General features: G+C 28.3%; 1 long non-coding RNA gene and 4 pseudogenes across 4 annotated transcripts; 4 read left to right on the top strand and 1 right to left on the bottom strand.

The window, feature by feature from the left end:
• Window positions 1-22,780, top strand: part of LOC149062623 (uncharacterized) — a 512,259-nt pseudogene that overhangs the window by 140,070 nt on the left and 349,409 nt on the right.
• On the top strand, window positions 5,775-7,747 carry LOC149062637 (uncharacterized; annotated as a pseudogene).
• LOC149062636 (uncharacterized) lies at window positions 12,631-14,774 on the top strand (annotated as a pseudogene). The gene is made up of 8 exons (XR_016189425.1): window positions 12,631-12,828; window positions 13,005-13,138; window positions 13,216-13,317; window positions 13,431-13,568; window positions 13,767-13,883; window positions 13,956-14,064; window positions 14,278-14,557; window positions 14,677-14,774. The product of XR_016189425.1 is annotated as an uncharacterized LOC149062636 (transcript).
• On the bottom strand, window positions 14,923-21,535 carry LOC149062634 (uncharacterized). Of its 3 annotated transcripts, none has more exons than XR_016189428.1 (6): window positions 21,293-21,535; window positions 21,150-21,229; window positions 19,326-19,403; window positions 19,208-19,248; window positions 16,179-16,275; window positions 14,923-15,282 (listed from the first exon to the last, which is right to left on the bottom strand). It is a non-coding gene; the product is annotated as an uncharacterized LOC149062634 (long non-coding RNA). The 3 variants fall into 3 exon arrangements; XR_016189426.1 differs by having other exon boundaries at window positions 14,924-15,282; window positions 21,098-21,229; XR_016189427.1 differs by lacking the exon at window positions 21,150-21,229 and having other exon boundaries at window positions 14,925-15,282.
• Window positions 19,652-20,581, top strand: LOC149062635 (uncharacterized; annotated as a pseudogene).

Here is a 22,780-nt window from a genome sequence, read left to right as displayed (position 1 = left end):
CCTCCTTTCTTCCCTCTTGATAGCGTCCTTGGAAAGGGGGGGTGGATTCCCAGGAAGTGCTAGAGCGTGCGTCCGGACCCTAATTCTTAGTCTCTCTTTCGCTAAGAGATCAGCTGGAGGCATGGCGGCTAACAACAGCGAAGCCTCGTCTGACACCGTCCGGTAAGCCTGGATAACCCTTAGAGCAGCAGACCTCTGCGGTCGAATGAGATTAGCCCTGGTCCTAGCGGAGGCTGATACAGGGTTAATCCACACAGGAGCGGCGTACAACAGCTGGCTTTCTACCACCGAACAGAGAAGCCTCCTCTTCCATTGGCTTGGACCGCTTATGTTGGGCACAAGCCTAGCCAAAGCGAGTGCTGAGCGTGAGGTTTTCTTGGCAACCGTATCCACATGTTTTGCAAACGTCAGCCTTTGGTCCAGAATAACCCCGAGGTACCGCAGCTGCTTATTTATCACTATTGGGTGTCCACCTATCGTCAGGTTTGGGGGATATGCCCATCTCCTAGTCAGCATTACGGCCTCGCTCTTTTGATGAGCGAGCTGAAGGCCTCTACTTGACATCCATCCATCAACCTGCTCCAGAACAGGGTTGATTAAGCCTTCTAGTAAAGATCTCGTTCTTGCCACACCAACAACAGCCAGATCATCAGCAAACCCAATCAGATGAACACCAACCAGCCTGTGCTGCACCGGACATTAGTGACATTGTTTGCGCCGCCAGCACTTGTTTGAGCAGTTTGCTGAGCGACTCGCGAAATGTGTGGGAGCAAATGACAATAAATAATACTAGAAAGAAATATGGTATACAGAATATATAATAATTGGTAATCGGAAAAAAAATCCCTGGAAAAATAATCCCCAAAGCAACTATTAAAAAAATTACATAATTATAATAATATACCTAATTAGTATATTAGACTATAAGAGTATGTATATTAGTTGGTAAAAAAAAAAAAATAATAAATAATAATAATAATATAATATTAGTTAGTTAATCAATAAAAAAAAAAAATAGATATATAATTAGGTATAGTAAAATTATAGTCAGATTCGGTTCAGTCAGTTCGTTTTCGTATACATATTGTTAGGCAATTTTAAATATAAATTTTGTAAATGTATTTTGGTCGGTAACAGTCATATTTATATATTTATTTATACGTGTTCTTATTTATACATTTATATTTTATTATTTTATATTTTTTTCATACTTAGTACAACTTTGAATTTTTAAATATAAATTTTGTAAATGCATATTTGTTGCATATATTAATGATTTTTACTTCATATTTGTTGCATATTTCAATGATATATATAAATATATTAATTAATAATATAAGTATAAAGATATAATATAAGATAATATTATTATTTTTATTATTATAATTTAAACAGTGTTGGTGAGTTGTGGCACAAACCCTAAATAACGTACGAGTTGCGGCCCGGATTTATGAAAGGTACGTACGAATTGCGGCCATACAATAATGTATATATTACATATATATTATAAATTATATGTCTATATATAGTAATAGTATATAAACATCTTTCAATTTACGAATCTTACAATAATCGTAAGATTAATTAGAATAATTATTATTCAAAACAATTGTAAAAATACAAAATATTATATTTAATGTTTATTGAAATAATTTATTATAATTCAATAACACCTAAAGTATGTAATACAGTGCAAGACATAACGGTCCACAAAAAAATGTGTTTACACTATTGTCAATCTTATTATCACAAAAAAATTATACATTATTATAAGATAATATACATATTGTTCGAGCTAAATAGAAGCTCGCTGTCTATTTTGTGTCCAATAGTATTCGTTCTATTATTCAATAGATTGGGCATTATAAGCTATTATATTATAATCGACATAATCAAAAATTTGTTTTTTATTATTGTGTAATTGCCATTCCATTGATGTACCACTTCTGTTATTTTTTTTAGGTATACTACATTTTTTTCACTTTTATGTCTTGATTTAGTAAAAAAAAAAAATAGCATAAATGTAACATGTACGCGTAAACTTCTGCTAGCAGAAAGATGCAGCGATGCACATAAAGAGCACTAGAATTGCTAGAATATTCGTACCCCCCGGTAAGAAGTTTAAGGAGGTATAGATATCCTAGGAATATTGTTCAGGGGGTACAAAATTGCTAGGATATTAGTACCCCCCGGTAAGAAGTTTAAGGTATAGAAATATCCTAGGAATATTATACAGGGGGTACAAAATTGCTAGGATATTCGTACCCCCCCGGTATGAAATTTAAGGAGGTATAGATATCCTAGGAATATTATACAGGGGGTACAAAATTGCTAGGATATTTGACCCCCCGGTATGAAATTTAAGGAGGTATAGATATCCTAGGAATATTATACCGGGGGTACAAAATTGCTAGGATATTCGTACCCCCCGGTATGAAATTTAAGGAGGTATAGATATCCTAGGAATATTATACCCGTGGTACAAATTTCCTAGGGTTTTCATACCCCGATGGAGGTATTATTATACTAGGATATTTGTACCCCCCGGTATATAATTGTGGGGGGTAAAAATATCCTAGGATTTTTGTACCGGGGGTACTATTAACCTAGGAAAATTATACCCCCGGGGGGTATTATTATTTGGAGGTATAGTTTTCCTGTCACACCGGTCGCCAAAAGCTCCGCGCAAGCGCATTTCGACGTCGGACAACCAACGAAGTGACAAGACAGGTGTCCAACGGTCACACTGCTGATCACAAGCGCGAAAACGGCTCAAGTTCAAACAGACATTTTAACCGCCCTCCACGTTTTTTTTTTTATCAGTTGACATAATAATATTAATTATAATATTATTCATAACTGTTTAAAATTAAATAAGATATAAAATTCCAAGTAGAAAAATGTAATAAAATGTTTATTTGTATGTGTGTATGTATATGTATTTATATGTATGGTAATGATATTGGGAATTTGGGACATAAGTACATACCTATGGGTATACTATAATTTAATGTGCCGCACCTGATGTAAATTTTTGGGACCTCCTATGGTATTTTGATACAACTTGTGTTAACGGTTGTTATAGAAATAAAAAAAAAAACGTAGAATTAAAGTACCTATATTCTTACCAGAACACCTCCGTTATTTCCACGTTCCGTATATGGAACGTATTTGAGTTGACTAAAATTGGTATAGGTAGAACCGTTGAACAAACAATATTTCGGAAGGGTAAAATAATAAATTTACAACACTAGTGTGAATTGATTATGAAAACATTTGGCTTTTTATTAATGCTCTACAGATGAGCAACTCAAGTGCATCAATCAAAATTTTAAATTATAGAGCAGGCGCTTTTCGTAATAATTTAGATAAAGATGATAGGTTAAAAAAAGCGGGTATGTCGTGAATGTCGCTCTGCTGTACAGTAGGTTACTGTAATGTATGGGATTAAATTTGAATGCAATGATAGGTATCATTGTATACGAAAAACGATTCTGAACGGAGATGATTTGTCAGTCTAGGATATATTATATTTAAATATTGTCATATATTCTATTTTGAAACAAATATTTTATTTTTCAACTGCTATTGTAATAATATGTTAAGAGCCTTGTATAAAATTTTAAAGATTTTCTACCTAAAAAATAAATTTTTATCGATTTTAATTTAATAACAAAAACTAATAATGATTGAAAATTGCATATACCTATGAATAGTTCAATTAAGGTCAAATTTTTTCAAAAATTTCATGGTGAATAGAACATAGGTACTTATATAAACATTCGGTGAAAATTTCATGTAACAATGGTCCATCGTTTTAAAGTTACATAAAAAATCAAAATTGATTTTGTCGAAAACTAGCTGATTGTACGTACAATTTTCTGTTTTTCCGTTAATTTTTAGTTTGTTTATCCCGATTATTTAGAAAAATATTAAGAATTTTTTACTTTTGATCCCCCAAAGTTTCAAAACGTAATGATAAACACAAAAAAAAATATTCATGGTTTTGACGAATTTTTATCAATATTTGAACTTCAAATGCTAATAAAAAAAATTGTGCCCATGTATTCTTATAATTTTTTATTCACTATAAGAATAACTTATGAGGAACTCTGTATTAAATTTTCAAGTATTTTGATAGGGCCAAAAAATTTTATCGACACTTCAAAAAAAAATTCTCAGACAAATTGAAAATTTCAGTCGTCTATAAATATCTCAAAAAAGTCAAAATATATTGAAAATTAAATCATGTCAAGAAAATGCCAATCTAAATAACAAATAAAATTTTCAAGTATCTACGACTTTTACTTGGGTCACACAATCAATTCATTCATCGATTATTATTTGAAAAAATGTTGGAAAAATTGCATCTTTTGAAACTATATGCTTATTTTTTTGGTTCAATTTGTTTTAATTTTTAAGTAATTAATTAGGTATGCATTTATTTATATGAATAATCATTGAAAACTTAGATAACTTGATAACTGAAATTAGTAGGCTAATAAAAAAAATCAGGAAAAGTCCCCATTACCGTCGGTGAGTAAAAGTTTTATAGTGTGCCTACCCAAAACAAATCCTAGCTACGCCCCTGATCACATTGTAGTCGTATTACAGTCTGTCAATCTACTCTACTGCAGAGCATGACAAAAACAGTATAATTAATACCTATACTACAATACCTAATTAATAATTATCGTATTATATCGTCGGCTAAGACGTAATACCTCGTAAGTCAAAAATATTCATTTATAAGTTAAAAAAGAATTATGTATAAAATATTATTGAGTCTTACGCAATAAGTCACAAGTCACAACCGGTGTACAATCTGTAGCTGTACGCCTGTACTTATAGATCGTACAATGTACTATACAGTATACAATATATAGCAATTTTATTTGTCTTGATTTCAACGTTTTCGTTGTTGACTATTATTAAATATTAATAATATATTATACGTAATTTGTCGTTACCGCACCGCCCTACTTCGCATACCCATTATAATATGCTCCGTCATCCGTCTAATATTAAAAAAAAAGCCGGGTAAAACCACCGTCTACCGATAAATATTATAACTGTTATCTGTGTGTAAAACGAATTCTATGTTTAGAGTGTTAAGACATGGAAATCGATGGCAATGAGCGAAGTGCGGGGCGCGCGACAACGGTCTGGTGTTTACGATTATTACATAATATACATATAGATTTGATTTGATTAGATTTATTTTATTTTATTATTTCGTGATTTTGTCTTCTGCAGTACAGACATTCGTTTCAGAGTTTCAGACATTTCAGTTGTGTTTTGGTATTTACTCTTTATCGTAAATGATCGTTATCCATCTGGCATTTTCCGTTTGCATTTTGCGACATTTGCAGTTCGCTTCATAGTTCATAGCATTTTACGTACTGTGTAAGCTACACCAGGTAAGTATACAATTTCATTCGTAATACATAATTTAGGTATATTTGTTATTGTATAATAAAATATAATACCTAATGAATAATAGGTACTTATTATATTTTTATATTTTTTTTCCAGGTAAACCAGTAATGCAATTATACAGTTTTATGAACCTTCTATTTTTACCTATTTTAATGTTATAAACTTGAAACTCATTTTTGTTTTTATATTAGATAATTGGTTTTTGTTTGATCATTTTTTAAATTTTTTTTAGTTATGGAAATTAAATTTTGCTACAGACTATATATACCTAATTATTACTATATTAATTTTGTTAAGTTTTTGTCAGTACCTAATCTAAATAAGTACCTATCATTATGTCACTCAATAAAAATACTGTCAGTAGGTCTACTAAACGTAGAAGGTTTTTGGAAGATTTAGAAATGGTAGATTATTTGTATGACAATGATACAAATGTAGAATGTGAATTACAACCATGTACATCATACAATTCTAATTTAGCAAATGAAAATATATATTTATCAGTTTCAAATTTCAACAATCCATTTACTGACATAAATTTGCCATGTAACCCAATCTTAGGTAATAGGCTTTCAATTGGTTCTATAAATTTAGCTGATAATGAATTTGAAAATATGTTGTTTTCTTCAGATTCAGATTCAGATTCTGATATTGACATTATTAACCACCTTAAAATTAGTGGTACATTTGATGTATATGAGGGCAATGATTGTATTTTAAAACCATTAGTAAAATGGGCAGTGACTAACAATATTACACTTGCTTCTTTTTCTTCTTTACTGAAAGTATTAAAAAGTCACAAATGTTTTAAAGATATCCCAGTTGATGCTAGAACTGTATTAAAAACTAACAAAACTAAGCAAGTTAATGATATTCAAATTGTGGCACCGGGTTTGTATTATCATTCTGGGGTCGCTAATGACTTAAATTCTTTTGGTGATATGCTACTAAATTTTAATTATGTAATCAAAATTGTAATAGGAATTGATGGATTGTCTCTTACAAAAAGTTTCTCAAGTTCATTTTGGCCAATTTTAGGATATACTCGAGACCCTATTACTCCCTATAGTCAACATATATTTATTATAGGGTTGTACTGGGGAAGAGAAAAACCTAAATCTTCTAATGATTATTTAAAGTATTTGGTTTGTGAACTAAAAGATTTGTATAAAAATGGCATGCAAACAAAGTTTGGTAAAAAAATTGTGATAGTTGATGCTTTTTGTTGTGACTGTCTGGCTAAGAGTTTCATTTTATCTGTAAAAGTGCATGCTGGATATTCATATTTCTTGTATAAGATGTAAAATTGAAGGAGAACGTATAAACAATACAACGTGTTTTTTAGAAACCGAATTTTCTAAAAGAACTCATTTAGATTTCTTAAATCGTAGATCACCATATCACATCTACTATTTCTATAGTTACTGAAATACCAGGTATAAATATAGTTGAAGATTTCACTCTTGACTATATGCATTTGGTATGTTTAGGAGTTATGAAAAAAATGTTATTACTCTGGTTAGTTGTATTAAAACATGCTCCTGTCAATGTTCGTATTCCAAATCGAAGTGTTTACTGTATTTCAAATAATTTATTGTTATTGAACACGTTTATACCTAGTGATTTTTCAAGAAAATGCAGAGGGTTAAATGAAATTTGCAGGTTTAAAGCAACTGAATATAGGTTATTCTTATTATATACAGGACCTGCCGTCTTAAAAGATATTTTAAATGATGATTGTTATTTTCATTTTTTGTGTTTACATCAGTTTAGAGTTCTCTTATGTCTTGGTAGTTCTGAAAAGTTAGTGAATTTCAGTGAAAATTTAATTAAATTTTTTGTTAAAAACTTTAGTGAATTATATGACCCTCAGTTTGTTTCTCATAATGTCCATGGACTATTGCACATAATTGACGATTACAGAAAATTTAAATCGCTTGAAGAGTGTTCATGTCTTCCTTTCGAGAATTATATGAAGGTTTTAAAAAAGATGGTTAGGAAGCATGAAAAACCACTCGAACAAGTTATTAAACGCTACCAAGAATCTTTATTATTTAACCAACCGGTAATTTTGAAATCTCCTAAAGAAATAAATTATAGAAAACCTCACAGTAATGGACCTTCAGCATTCGAGCACTTAACTGTTCCTGATAAGCCCATCAGTAGTCTTAAATTAGGTATTGCTGTCGTTAAAAATTTATCAGAATTTTATTCCATTATAGACATAGAGAATACTGAATTCGTAAAATATATGATATTGTCTAGTAATAGTAATGTAAATATTGCATACCCTATTTTGCATATGTAGTGTTTGTTCCATGACAGTCTTCATAACCTAAAAAGGAATTATTACGATTTGTTACTCTCTTGTCATGTTACTTATATAATGTACTTTTTTTCTTTGTATTATGTTAACTGTAATATAAATGACCTCATGGTTCAAGTATCAGAATGTTTTAATATTAACCATCATCATCCTACAAATATTACAATGGCGACGAAGTATTGACGTATTCGCGGGTGTCGAATTGTGAAGTATTGCCAGTATTGGAAATTTGGAACACGTGATCAATAATAGTTAAGTCAAAATGTCAAGTGAACACGATTCTTCTCAAGTCGGAATTAATGTTCTTGGTGTTGGTAATAGCCGTTTTTGCATAGGGCAAATGTAGGAATTACGTTTAAAGGATGATGATTTTAATGCGTGGGTTGAAAGGTTCAGGTTATATGTTAACCTTAATTAAATTAATAAGCATAAGCAAAAGTTAATGTTTCTAACGTTATTAGGGAATGATGGATATTCCTTAGTTCGTGACTTATGTACGCCTAAAAAACCTTTGGATCTTAGTTATGATGATCTTAAACAGTCGTTGTCGGATTATATTAATCCTAAACCGAATTTAATAACAGAACGTTATAAATTCAAAGAGCGTAAACAGGCAGCTGATGAGTCTATTATTCAGTTTGCCACAGCACTCAAGAAGATGTCTGAGTTTTGTGAATTTGCTACCAGTTTGAATGAATCTTTGCGTGATCAATTCATTTGGGGTGTTAAGGACAATAATATTAAGAAAAAACTATTATCAGAAGGAACGATAACTTTTAAAAAGTGTGTGGAATTGGGACTTGCAATGGAATCAGCAAGTAATGACGTCACAAAATTGGATCAACATCATGCAGTTAATTATCATAAGCAGCTCAAGAGTAAGAAGTATCAAAACAACGTCGGGAACAGGATACCACCAACCAAAGATAATGGGAAGGTTACTACATCAAATGTCAATGGTAAAATGGATATGGTTTGTTATTGTTGTGGGACAAAGGGTCACACAAAGCCATTTTGTAAGTATAAATCATATTCATGCTCAAATTGTTCTAAGTTAGGTCATTTAAAAAAAGTGTGTAAGGCTAAGGTAAAAAAAGTTAATAATTTAGAACAATGTGATGTCGATTTAAACCTGGACAATTTATACAATTTAGAAACTGTAAATGTAAATTATGTTCAACCTTATTGTGTGAAATTGAGTGTTCAGGATAAAATTGTGGAGTTTCAAATAGATACTGGGTTGAGTATGACGGTTATAAATGTTTATGATTTAAAAAATTATGAGATTGAATATTTGAACAGATTGGAACAATCTAATGTACGGTTGAAAACTTATAACAATACTGTTATTGTGCCTTTAGGTGTATTAAAAGTTAGAGTTCAATATAACAATGTTTGTAAATGAATTGGAAATGGTTGTTGTTAAAGAGGGTGGTCCTCCAATTCTTGGTCGAGAATGGTTGACTGAGTTAAGTATTCCAATGTTTTCTGGTACTTACTCATTATGTAAGTTAACATCATACCAGAATGTAGTACAAACTTTTCCGTCTGTGTTTAATGATATTTTGGGTTGTTATAAGCACAAAATGTTTGATTTAATTCTTAAGAAAGATTTTAAACCTGTTTTCCTTAAACCTATAGAGTATTACCATTTGCCTTAAAAGGTAAAGTTAGCGATGAGATTGATAGACTAGTGAATACAAATTTGTTAATGCCTGTAGGAACTTCAGATTGGGGAACGCCTATAGTTCCTGTAATAAAAAGTGATGGGAATATAAGATTATGTGGCGATTATAAGGTTACACTTAACAAGTATTTAGAAATAGATAGATATCCTATTCCAAGAGTAGCTGATCTAATGAATATGTTTCAGGGGGCTGTAAAATTTTGTTCGTTAGATTTGTGCCAAGCGTATCAGCAGTTGGTACTTAGTGAAGAGAGTAAAAAACTAACAACTATATCTACTCATAAAGGATTGTTTATGTTTAATCGATTACCATATGGTATATCCTCAGCTCCTGGGTTATTACAGAGAGAAATGGAAAAATTATTAAGTGGCATACCAGGCACTGTGTGTTTTTACGATGATATTGTAATAGCTGGGAAAGATGACAAGGAGTTAAGTGAAAGATTGTATAGAGTTTTAGATAAACTTTCTTCGGCAGGGTTAACGGTAAAGAAAGAAAAATGTAATTTTTTTAGCGACCATGTTACATTTTTAGGCTATAAGGTAGATAAAAATGGTCTTCATATACCTGATGAAAGGATTAAAGCAATTAATAATGTGGCAATACCTAAAAGTACACATGATGTTAAAGCTTTTTTAGGTTTAGTTAATTACTACGGTAAATTTGTAGAAAATATGTCTACTATTGCTGGTCCGTTATATGCATTGTTAAAGAATAATACACAATTTGTGTGGAATGCAAATCAAAGTAAAGCATTTTCTAAAATTAAGGAGTCTATTTTATCAAATAAGGTTTTGGTACATTATAACCCAAATTTGGAATTAATTGTAGCTAGCGATGCTAGTCCTTTTGGTGTGGGTGCTGTACTATCACATATAATGCCAGATGGATCAGAGAAGCCTATTGCTTTTGCTTCTAGAACGTTGAATGTATCTGAAAAGAATTATGCGTAAATTGATAAGGAGGCCCTTGCCTTGGTTTTTGCTATTAAATATTTCCATCAGTTTGTGTATGGAAGGAAATTTATTTTGAGGACTGACCACAAACCTTTAGTCACTATTTTTGGTGAAAAGAAAGGAATCCCTCTTATGTCAGCACATAGACTACAGCGTTATGCTATATTTTTATCCGGTTATACTTATAAAATATAATTTATTAAAGGTCTAGAGAACGGTAATGCTGATGCTCTATCAAGATTGCCTTTAAGTGTAACTGGTAGTAATGATGTAGAGTGTGATAATTTTTTCATTAATATGGTAACTACTAATATTAAGTCTATTGGGGATTTAGATATTTGTAACGAAATAAAAAAAGATGTTGTTTTGCGTGATGTGTTTATTAAAGTGTTTACTGGGAATTGGCCTGATGACAGTAAGGATGTTACACTAGATCTTAAACCATTTTATAGTAGGAGACTGGAATTGTCTATCGAGCAGGGTTGTTTGATGTGGGGACATAGATTGATTATTCCTCCAAAGTATAGGGAACAATTGTTGCAGAAATTGCATAGTACACATATGGGTACTGTCAAGATGAAAGCGTTGGCTAGATCGTATATATGGTGGCCAGGTATGGATTCTGAAATTGAATGTATTACTAAAGAGTGTAAAGAATGTTTAATTCTTAGTAATAGTCCACCTAAGAGTGTGTTACATAATTGGCCTTGGCCTGAAGGTCCTGCACAAAGAATCCATTTAGATTTTTTAGGACCTGTTAAGGGTATGACATTCATAGTTGTTATAGATGCATATTCAAAGTGGGTTTTTGTGAAAAGAATGTTAAATATAACATCTAATTCTACTATTATGGTTTTGAGAGAGTATTTTGCAACTTGGGGTATACTACCTGCAAAATTAGTATCTGATAATGGTCCTTCTTTGTGTTCTGTTGAGTTTGAAAAATTTCTTAAAAACAATGGTGTTTTTCACATTAAAACTGCTCCATATAACCCGTCATCAAACGGTGCAGCAGAGAATTTAGTAAGGACATTCAAAAATTACCTAAAGAAAGTAATTTCTAGTACTAATAACAAAGATTGTATTGATACTAGTGTGTTAAAATTTATTTTGTCTTATAATAGCACAAAACACTGTTCTACTGGTTTTAGTCCTGCTCAATTGCATATTGGGCGTTCTTTATTTACATCCTATGATAGGTTAACACCTTTTGCTAAAGTTAATAATGAAAAAAGTTTAGATAAAAATAAAAATTGGTATAGAGGTAATAGGAATAAAGAGTATATCGTTGGTGATTTAGTAATGTGTAGGAATTATACTGGAGGTGATGAATGGGTACAAGCAGTTATATTACAGAAATTATCTCCGGTTACTTATGACTTGGGATTAGGTGATGGTAGAATTTGGAAGAGACATGTGAATCAGATTATAGATTGTGGGTTAGTTGTTGGGAAAGAGGTGAGTACAGATCAAAACATTAATTTGGAGAAAGAAGAGGTAAATGAGGAAAAATTGGAGGTAGTTGAAGAGTTAGAAAAGAATGTTTTAGATTCTCAAGAGGGTAGGGTGTCAACTCAGGATAAGGATAATTGTGTTAGTATTGAAAGACCTAAGCGAGTAAAGCGTCCACCTAATAAACTGAATTTGTAAAATAATAGGTTATTGTTATAAATATTTTTTTTAATTGTCGCTATTATAAATATCTATATTTTATTATATTATTTTATTTACTTATTTTGTGATTGTTAAATGAATATATTTATATTAATATGTATTTATACTAATATGTTATATGAATAGTATTTTTGTAATTAAGTTTGGAGGATCTGTAGTGTTTGTTCCATGACAGTCTTCATAATCTAAAAAGGAATTATTACGATTTGTTACTCTCTTGTCATGTTACTTATATAATGTACTTTTTTTCTTTGTATTATGTTAACTGTAATATAAATGACCTCATGGTTCAAGTATCAGAATGTTTTAATATTAACCATCATCATCCTACAAATATTACAGCATACATTTATTATTTGAAATAATTACAATTTTAATTATGTTGCTATTATTAGTATAAATATAATAATAATAAATTATTAGTAATGTATATGTTTTCTTAGGGTTATTAAGTTTTTTTTAAATTAATATTAATTGTATTCTATTGTAATTTATTGTATTTAATAGTTTGTATTATTTTTGTATATACCTATACTGTAATATAAAGATGTCCCAATATTTGGTTGTTGAATTTGAGGATAATTCAATAGAAGCTGTTCCGGCTGGCTGGTTTAAAAAAAAGAAGGCACATGTGCGTGGCCAACCACTAAAAATACTAACTTTATAAGAAAATGTGTTGAGTTCAAAAGTATTCCGAATGATGTTGAATACAGTTACCATGCAGCTAAAGTTTTGAAAATATCTTGTAAAAAAATATAGGTTATTTCTGTAACATAATTTAGTTAATCTAGTTGTATAATATATATTATTGTGTATTGTATACTGTCTTATATCATAAGATATAGGTTATTTTTCAGATTTATTATTGAAGCTAGTTATTGTTAGTATAAACACTATAAACTATATGCATATATTTTACAGATTCATTATTTAAAGCAAGAAAAATGGTAAAAAAGGATTAATAAACATTGATATATCATCTACTGATGATATTTTTTTAAAACCCAAACAAAGAACAGCTGCAGTTTTCGTCATCATGTCCAACATTTTCAGGTGTTACATTTAATAAAATTATAAAAATGTTATATAATCTAATCTTCATGCTATTCATAACTATTAATATCCAATTTAGCATCTGAAGATGATAACTGCAGCAGTGATGAGAATATTAAGAACAACGGTACTAGCAGGACATTATTAAATGGATGGTCGCCATCTCCTAAAAAAGTTAAACGTATGTCCTCTTCATTAGCTAATAAAATTAAATATTTCAATACTTTCACAGTTAATATTATGTTTAATTACTTTTATTATTGGTTAATTATTTATATATTTTAGTTTATGAAGGACTGAAAAATCCACCAACTAATAGCCTTACAAAAGATAGATATATTAATGCTTCTAAGTCATCAACTGTGAAAAAATTATCTTTTAGTGATGATAATAATACATCTTTGAATGGTACTTTGAAGTACAAAAATATAGGTAAATGTTTTAAAATAATACATTTATGTATAGAATTTATTAATATGTGTGGTTTAAATGGTAGGTACAGGGAAATCAAATAATATATTTTATTGGTTATATAGTTTTTTTATCTAATGTCATTTATAATTATATAGTTGTTTAAGAATTGTAAAACAATAATATAGTATCTAATTTTATACATTTCTTTTTTTATAGTTGATCAAACAAATCTTGCTTGTGACCTTATTAATATAAACTCTGTGGATAATTATGTTTTTGAAACTCCCGAGAATCTGAGATATAATGTTATTAAATCAACTGATCTTGAACTCGGTAATTATTGCATTACATTATATTTTACCTTTTAAACAATCAAAAAACTTAATATTTCTCATTTAATTATAGATAAAGAAAACTCAGATGTTATTGTAATATCAGGGACACCTCAATATACCATTGATCCATTGCCATCGACCAAAACCCCAGAAAATGTTGTATCAACTCCAAAAAGTTAGTATGTTAAATTAATATAAATTGTTAAATATCCATTTCAACAATACATTGTTACTTAAGATGTTGACTGCACACATAATCTATTTAAAACATTTAAATATTTTGGACTCCCGTTTTTCAGATATATGCAGTTATTGTGCTTAATACAGAATGTTTGTATAAACTAAAAATTTTAATTTAAATTATAAATAAACAATATTTTTTTTATATTCAGGTACTAATTCGAAAAAGAAGTGCTCCATAGGCTAACATTTTTAAAATTTGAATTAAAGCGAGCTGTTAATAATCAAAGGGAGATGGTCCAAAGATTGGAAATGATAGAAGGTAGACTTGAAAATATTCCATCACATGACGTATCCACTTTTGACAATAACAATAATGGTGATCAATCATCTTTAATTGATAAAGATTTCAATATTCCTCTTGACAATATAATCGATCTTGAAATATTTGAAGACAAAATTTCTGACAATAAAGAATTCCGTAATAAATTGGTAATTATATATATATTAAATATTAATTGCTGGGTATCATTGTTTTTTATACATTATAATTTTTCTTATAAAGTAAAAAAAATGTGTTTATTTTATTTTTATGTATAATAATTTTTTAGGTAAATGAACTTTCATACATAGGCGGTAAGCATGTTAAAGCAATGGTCAAACGGGTAGTATAATATAAATATAAGATAAACATTGAAATTACAGTTAAATTGAGAAAAACAATATTGAATAAAAACTCCGGTTTTCTTTACAATACCTTACAACTATTAATAAAAAAATATGATTAAAAATAAAATAAATTTTGATATGGACAATAATATTCAGGGTAAATGTGAATGAATTTGAAGAGTAATTTACAGAAATTCTAACAAAGCTCATAATAATATTATTTCAAAAATCAACCTGTTTATTTTGATTGTAATTGTAAAAGAATTGAATCACATTTTATGTGCCATTAAACATATATAAAAATAATGATCAATATTGAGTTAAAGTGATGGAAGTAACAATAAATCCAAAAGTTTCATCAAAACGTTGTTATTAGATCGAAAGCATTAAATGATTGCAAATAAATTTGAGAAATTATTTATTATTGAATAACACTCATTATCATTAATACCATGAATTCATCCGCTTTACATAATTGTTGTTGATCCAGCATTTCCATTCATGTTCTTAGTTAAATATCAGATTTGTGATTGACATAAGCGATTGCACTAGAAAAATAATTGTTTTATTATTTTGGTAACACACATGAGAGTAAATTATAATTAATACTGTGGTGATCCAATATTCATAACACGGCGAAGGGTACATATTACAATCAAATTATGCTTTACTGTTAATTTAAAATAAACCAATTTTAAACATCAAATATATTAAGAATGTGATACAATAAAATTCACATATTCAGTCATATGCAAAAAGTAAAACATACATTTAGTCTTTTTTACTGAATTCTATAGAACAACCATCAGTGAAATCCTATGGACTCTAAGCAATATGTGATAAAATAAAAAAAATAGTCAAAATATCAAAGTCCAAAATTATACAATGGAAATGATGCATTTAAACAAATTTTTATCAAAATAAAATAGTCTATGTAAGAGTTCAACTAAATATGTATATATTACTCATCACATGATCTGGGAAGTTAAAATACTTTTAAAAGTACAAGATAAACATTGAAATTACAGTTAAATTGAGAAAAACAATATTGAATAAAAACTCCGGTTTTCTTTACAATACCTTACAACTATTAATAAAAAAATATGATTAAAAATAAAATAAATTTTGATATGGACAATTATTATTCAGGGTAAATGTGAATGAATTTGAAGAGAAATTTACAGAAATTCTAACAAAGCTCATAATAATATTATTTCAAAAATCAACCTGTTTATTTTGATTGTAATTGTACAAGAATTGAATCACATTTTATGTGCCATCAAACATATATAAAAATAATGATCAATATTGAGTTAAAGTGATGGAAGTAACAATAAATCCAAAAGTTTCGTCAAAACGTTGTTATTAGATTGAAAGCATTAAATGATTGCAAATAAATTTGAGAAATTATTTATTATTGAATAACACTCATTATCATTAATACCATGAATTCATCCGCTTTACATAATTGTTGTTGATCCAGCATTTCCATTCATGTTCTTAGTTGAATATCAGATTTGTGATTGACATAAGCGATTGCACTAAAAAATAATTGTTTTATTATTTTGTTAACACACATGAGGGTAAATTATAATTAATACTGTGGTGATCCCATAGGCGTGCACAGATTTTCATTGCAGATGCAGCATATAAAATTAAGCAGCCCATTTTTTAACAATCGGCCAAATAAATGTTGAATAGTCAAAATAATAATTATTGATCATATTATACACAGGCAGTGTTATTGTTACCCAAGTGGTTATAATAATATCATTTTTTTTTTAACAATTAACAAATCTTTACATACAAAATTTAAGGAAACATTTGTTCACTACTTTTGAAAACACCAAGTTACAATTACTATCAGACTTAATTATTTATAATATAAAATAATTATATTATTTATGGTTCACATCAATTTTATTTACTTTATTAATTATTATAATTTATATTAAATTATTAAATAATGAATTGCCCCAACCGGCCCATAGACTAATCAATCAGCCTAAAAAATGTGGCAGATGCAGCATATGAACCTTCTGCTGCACCCGTGCGCACGCCAATACTCCCCTTCAACCAAAAGAGATAATTATATATTTTGGTACAAGTAAATGTAAAGTGTTCACTATACTAAGAGCTATGATGTGTGTTTTAAGATTATACATATTACATTTATTTAATTTAGAGTACCCAATTGAATCATGTGCTGTATGGCAATTTATACAATATTAAAACTATATTTGATAAATCCCACCTCAGTTTAAATCAATTTTTAATTTAGAAGGATTGATAAAATATGAATTTAATTTAATAACTGTATACGTATATATGATTGAATATTAAATCTATTATTTATTTGTGATTATATACTTATGAATCTTTATATTGTATATTTTATATAAACTTCATTATTTTATTATATATTTTTATACCTACATTGTTTTACCTATATAATTTATATTTCTTTATGTTTAATACAATTTAAAAACATATACTAAATAAAATAAAATGTATTAAATATTTAAATGAACGATAGTTTTTTTTTTTCATTACCTAAAAACCTATAAATTATTTGAAATTTGCTTACCACTTTTTGATGCAGCAATAATAATTTCAGTTATTATATGATCAGAAAATTTTATTGAAATTATAAAATAAACCTATTTGTTGGATATGAACAGATTATTTTTTTATCAGTAACAAATATATTTTATTGAAATGATAAAATTATTAATCTTGACAATAATTTTCTTTTGATTTGTTTATCAAATAATGTATCTTATTAATAATATATTTTATTGTATTGATCAGATATTTTTTTTAAATAGTGTTAGCCATGACAATATTATGTGATCAAATTAATAATGTAAATTTAATCAATATGATAAAATATTTGTTATTTTTCAAGATGATCATAAATTGACACTTTAATGTTGTTAGTTGGACAAATCTGTTTGTTAACTGAACAGTGACAAATATTGTGTTGATCAAATCTATATTTTTATCAATAATACCAAGGTTTTTTTTCCTGTGTGTATCATGATCACTGTGTCTATTTCAAATGCGACCTTATATCCTAGTCCAAGGTAAGGTTATGTATGGAGCTTCATCCAGTCAAACTAAGTGTAAGTAAAATATTAATAATTGTAAATTGACATATATTTAAGTAAGCTCGTGAATTTTGACCGCAACATAAAATTTTGACCACAACATAAATATATTTTGTTAATTTAAAACGGTTATTAGTTATTAATTTCAAAAATGACACATGGTGTAAAGTCTAAAAATAAAGAACAAATTAGGGATACAATTTTTTGATTCACAAGATTTTCATATTAATGATTTTTTATGTTGTAAGTTATGGAAGTTTGACAATGATCCTGCTTTATCATTGTTTTCATTTTTCTAAGTCCTTTTTCCAAGTTTTAATATGAAAAATCAAAGTATTGTAATGGTCTGTTGTGTTTTTGTTTGTGACGATAACAAATGCATTAGCTTCCATGTGTTTGTAATGCAAACACTGACCAACTTCTTGATTCACCTGGCTGTCTTTATTGTGTCATGATTTGAAGCAGTATTTATTATCGACTGATAGAAAATGTTATATAATATATACATATTTATAAAGATTATAATTTATAAGTTATTTAATCAAATGAGTGCAGAATTTGAGCATAAAAGTTTGTATTTTCTTAGAAATAAATAATATTATCAAAAATGTTGTAATTGTACCCAGACTCCCCTACAGTATCCTTGCTGTATTCATTTAATATAATACATAATTAATAATTATTTACATTTTACACATGTATTTCAGAAACCATAAGAATTTTAAGAAATCACAAAAAATTATATTGATCAAGGTATATGAAATTTTATATGGCTGATGCCAAGTTTTGAGAAGAAAAAAAAACAAAAATATCAATTCTAAATTTATATCTTATAATGTATTGGTGTAATCATTTAGTTTATTTTATTTGTACATAGTTAAAGTTAATATTTTAATTGTTTGTTTATATGGAGTAAAACTAAGTTCTAAATCACAATTTGGTGTTACATAACAGATTTATCCAATCTTACGCCTACCATCATTAAGACTTTAGGAAATAGAATTCAATCAGTGCAATTAAGATATGCATTATATATTACTTATGGAGCTAATTATTATTTGATCGTTTGATTATTTTATAATTTATTGTAAACATATTATAATATTATATTTATTTCAGTTACCTTTATAAATAAATTATTTATTCATGTTTCATTAAAAAAAAATTGTAACCAATTAGAGAGTTAAATCATTTACCTTTTACATAAAAATTAATAATGAATATATAAGTGTAGGTACACTTGCAAGTAATTTACCAAACTAAATTGTTGTTCCTATTTTCTTTGAAATTAGGTTTCATATAGGTATAATAAAAAGTCAAGTTTTTGTTACAAATAGGTAACATTTTTTTTTTAAATAATTACCTATTTTTTGACACTTTTTTTTTCAGTTGTTTCTGGTTCATCTAAAACAGAAAATACTATTAATTTCTGTTTTCAACAGTGTTGTGTATTTGTGTACTAAAATCTATTTGAAACTTACAACATGAGGTCCTAAAGCAGCCCAATCTCCTGTTTTTTGGCCTGGGAGGCCTTATCCTTAACAGTGATCGTTGTTGCTCTGAAACATAGATTAATCAATGAATTAAAAGTACCTTTTTAGTAGTTTAACATAATGATAATACCTTTATTATTGTTTAGATTGACGGACAACAAGTATAAAATATAAAAATATATGTTTGCTAAGTAGTACTTATGTTTAATAATATGCTTATTTTAATTAATAAAATCAAAATCATTAAATATAACACCTAGGTATTAAGTGTAATGTATATATTAATTATTATTAATGTTATGTTTTGTAATGTAATGTTATGTAATTATTATTATTATTATTAAGAATTTGTTGTTTTACTTATTTGTCTCATTTATTTTATTATAATAATGTTAATGTATATTTAGTAAACGGAAGACAATTGGATAATGTTTTTGGCATTTATAATGGTGTTAAAGACATAACTCAGTGCCATGAGTTATTGTTCAGTGACTTTGACACACTATCAATATATACACGTGAAAATATTAAAAAATGTGGTTGAGTAATTTTGTGATTAATATAGCACTGGGTGTAATTAATGAGAGAAACATATTGCGAGTTTATAAATAAAATAAAAAAATATTGAGCTGTGATGTAACGGGTCATTTAAATAATGATCCTTCAAAAAAGATTTAAAATTTGGATACTATAGTTGTTCCAAAAGAGAGTTTACTTGTAATGCCATTACATGTAAATGGAAATCATTGGGTAATTATGTTTGCAGACTTTGATAATCAATTCTATTTCTTTGACCCATTCGAAACTATGGAATATAATAAATGTAGACATAATTTTGTGTCCATACTAAGTGAACTGAAAAAAAATCATGTGTACGGGGAGGTAGGAAATGCGTGGCCTGAGATGAATTTTCAACTATTTTCTGATTATTCTAAACTAACTGATGGTTATAACTTATAACTGTGGAGTTTATGTGTTGTACTATGCAGAGTGTATGATGAAAAATAAGATTAACAACGTAAAATTCAATAAAGAATTCAGCCCAGGAAATGGTATTTAGAAAGGTGTTAAAAGATCTATTGTTGGAAAAATCTGATTTCATGAGAGATATTTGTTTGTATTGTGGGTTAGGAAACCACAATAAAAAACCGCGCCAAAATGCAGTACCTCCAGTTTTGTTGAATACAATGCTAAGGTGGTGTGGAAATCTGTTAAAATGTTTAAATATACTGGTATATATTTAACTTAGATAACTGTCTAGATACTGTATGTGTAAGTTCTGAAAACCAGATTTCACTTGTCATCCAATCTAAATATATATATATAATATATTATGTACATAATATAGACATAAAAATTATATTCTTTTGGTTATCACCAACTAGTTATTGTTATTTCCATTACTACATAGAATTATGACACTGCATCAGTTACTTTTTCTAATTCACTGTTTAATACCCAATATGATGGCCAACTATTTGGATAATAAAATTTTTGTGGTCCAACTAATACACATTGACATGATCCTTCAACAAACAAATTATGTTTCAATTATTTTGAGACATTATATCTAAAAATTAATAGGTCATATTCTCAAAAATATACAAAAAATTGATTCTGGATAAACATGTTTTATGTATGTTGTGACTGGGCTAGAGATAAAACAAACAGTGCGGTAACATCCACTTAAGGATATTATAGATTTTATAAAATACATAAAAATTTAAGAAATATTCATTAATATCATATATATTATATACCTTATGTCCTTATGAGTATACATAAAAATCAAAAGATTAATTTTCCTCTTACATATTATATTCATTAAACTTGCACAATTATATGAATTTTGGAGATTTAATAAAAACATAATTTTTCTTTCTTGAATAATTCTATAAAAAAAATATTAATTGCAATTACCTAGTTAACTAATACCATTACGATTTTAAGATTACCTTAACTCTTAAGTGTTATTCTTATTACATTTCTAGTGTGTTTTCTTGATTGAACTTCCATAATGAGGTAATTGCACGGATCACGGCTAATCATTACAAAAACAATTTTATGTTAAATTGACTGTAAAACACTAAAATGTCACGGACCAAGATACTAAGACTAAATAGTAAATACCACTTATAGTATAACTATACTTAGTATAGAAGTCTGTGCTAAATAGTAAATACCTACCAAAATGTAGATCATACTATCATAGTATTTTAGTTCGTGATTAATATACTGAGTATAGATTACAATAATTCCGTTATCAAAATATAATGATTAAACAACTATTGAACAGTGTAGCCGCAGAATTGATTGAAACCTAGTTTTATTCAAAATATCATTCAAAATTAATCCATTCTACCCACCAGGATGGAAATTAAAAAAAAAAAAAAAACATTTATTAAAAGGTTTGTTTGCGCCGTTACCGATCCTGTGATTATTGCGATTGTCAGCAACAGCATTTGTGTGGTGGATGGGAGCGGGAGGGGTTACCCACAGTGTAAACTTTAATATACAACATAATATTATAACTAATCTTACGGACGCAGTGCGACAAGGGTATATTATACACAAAAAAGATGTATAATAATAACAATAATAATAGTAAGCAATAAGCATCCTGGACATTATGACACAAATAATAATAATAATAATAAATCAAAACTTGTGATTTTTAGAAACATTAAACAATAATAAAAATAAGACCGGAACTGAAACTTGGTAGGACGACGTATACCCTAAACTGCAACAGCGCCCTTTTCAATCATCGACATACATCACTAGTGTGTTCTACAAAAGTTCGAAATATGTCACGCACACACACCGGTAGAAAAACGTGAGACTTGAGCTGTATGACAGACCAACTAAATGAGTAAATTAATATTGAATTAATTTTGATTTTTAGCAATGGATTTTATGAAAATTGAATTAGTTATAAAAAAAAGAAATTTAACTGTAGCAATAGATTTTTTTAAATTTGAATAAGTAATAAATAAAGAAATTGAACAGTGGCAATAGATATTTTCATAGGTCAGAAAAGTACAAAATACATTAATCAAACAACAATATATATTTGATAATCGGATAAGCAATATAATTTAATTAACACACAATTGGACGTTAGCAATAGATTTTCAGGGTTGAGATAGACAACTGACAACTTGAGTACAAATTGACGATTAACAATAGATTTTTGGGAACCCTTGAATACTGTAATCAAATATTTCTAGCGGAACGTACATATCACTATATCAGTCATCAAGATAGTTTATGGGAAAAAAGCACAACTCACAGGACTATCCGAGGAACGAAAGAACCTTTTTCCGTTCAATGTTGACTGTTGTTACGGTGTTGTACGATTGAGAATGATTTTTCGAGCGACATTGTCATTTATCTTAAATTTTAGAAAACATTTTTAGGGCTGGGATTTTGATGCATCTTTT

This window comes from Diuraphis noxia, unplaced genomic scaffold (genome assembly GCF_037042655.1).
Source record: "Diuraphis noxia isolate RWA-SAM2 unplaced genomic scaffold, SU_Dnox_SAM2 contig0001, whole genome shotgun sequence".
NCBI classification, from domain to species: Eukaryota; Metazoa; Arthropoda; class Insecta; order Hemiptera; family Aphididae; genus Diuraphis; species Diuraphis noxia.
The sequence above is the reverse complement of the archived record's forward strand: the minus strand, read 5'-3'. Positions and strand labels throughout refer to the sequence as shown.